General features: G+C 62.2%; 1 protein-coding gene across 1 annotated transcript in view; it reads left to right on the plus strand.

Annotated features, from left to right (window-relative positions):
* DDX60 (DExD/H-box helicase 60) overlaps positions 1 to 259 on the plus strand; it is a 71,863-nt gene that overhangs the window by 47,983 nt on the left and 23,621 nt on the right.

The following is a 259-nucleotide window of genomic DNA, read 5'->3' on the forward strand; positions in this document are numbered from 1 at the left end:
GGCGGATGACAGTTATGGAGGGAGGAGTCTCTTCCTTCCAGCTAACCCTGATGGAGCTGGGCTGCCTGGTGAACTCCCTCTCAGGCCAACGGCTGGCAGTTGTGGAGGGAGGAGCCTCTTCAGGCTAGCCCTGATGGAGCTGGGCCTGCCTGGTGAACTCCCTCTCAGGCCAATGGCTGGCAGTTGTGGAGGGAGGAGCCTCTTCCTTCAGCCTAGCCCTGATGGAGCTGGGCCTGCCTGGTGAACTCCCTCTCAGGCC

The sequence above is a fragment of the Sceloporus undulatus genome, chromosome 5 (genome assembly GCF_019175285.1).
Source record: "Sceloporus undulatus isolate JIND9_A2432 ecotype Alabama chromosome 5, SceUnd_v1.1, whole genome shotgun sequence".
Taxonomy (NCBI): domain Eukaryota; kingdom Metazoa; phylum Chordata; class Lepidosauria; order Squamata; family Phrynosomatidae; genus Sceloporus; species Sceloporus undulatus.